Genomic DNA, 933 nt, shown 5'->3' with positions numbered 1-933 from the left:
GTGCTCGTCTACCCGGCGCGTCCGTTCTCCTATCGTGAGCAGTGTTGGCGTGAGAAATTCTTGGCGCCCGGTGACTAACACGAGAATTTTGAATAATGAAGTGTTAAATCTTCTTTTAGCAATTTTATTATAACAGTTTCGTTATAAATTTAATAACTTGTACAATAAACGGCGACTGACTTTTCGGATGTTACTTGTCTTTTGATCATATAATATACGTATATTTCGGTTGACGCGATGTTTGATGGTTAACACTAAATGAAAAAGTAATAACATAAACATATGGCTAATATTGCTTTGTTCCTTTTTATGTTACAGGTATGTTGAATTGGTTAACAGTCGAGAGAGAGAGAGTCGCGCAAATTGTTACGTGTGTGTTGAACGTATCACACGTATGGTAGTTTCGCGAGGAATAGATATATGTAGGAAACTATAATGTTTCGACATTTTTACTAAAATTCTCTCTCTCTTTCATGCATATTTATTAATACTTTGATGAGATTATCCGACATTCGACTCTTTTTAGCTGACAATTACATTTCCGAGATAAAATCATGATTCTTGGATTCGTATTGTTCTTGGTTCTGGTTTCAGTTTCTTGAAGAAAATGACTGGACCTGAGTCTATCGCCAATAAATTCCTTTTTTTGCCTATTAACCATATCGGTATACACAGATATAGTTCCATAATAAAGAATCCGCGAAATAATTCGAGAATTCGTAATAAATCTCGTAACCGTGCTCGAAGTGTCGATTGCAGCCAGGTTGGCATATAATTTTCGATTTATTGCTAAAATAGAGGATGTCGATATTAGACGTGGATTTTGCACGGGGCAAGAAAGTTGGTGAAATCTCTTTGCGCCGATCTCATGTCGATTCTGCTTTGTTTACCCTGATCTTCTATAGTACTTCAGAGATATCCGGATCTCAGCAA

This window comes from Ooceraea biroi, chromosome 11, assembly GCF_003672135.1.
Source record: "Ooceraea biroi isolate clonal line C1 chromosome 11, Obir_v5.4, whole genome shotgun sequence".
In the NCBI taxonomy this organism is placed as follows: domain Eukaryota; kingdom Metazoa; phylum Arthropoda; class Insecta; order Hymenoptera; family Formicidae; genus Ooceraea; species Ooceraea biroi.
Note: the sequence above shows the minus strand (reverse complement) of the source record.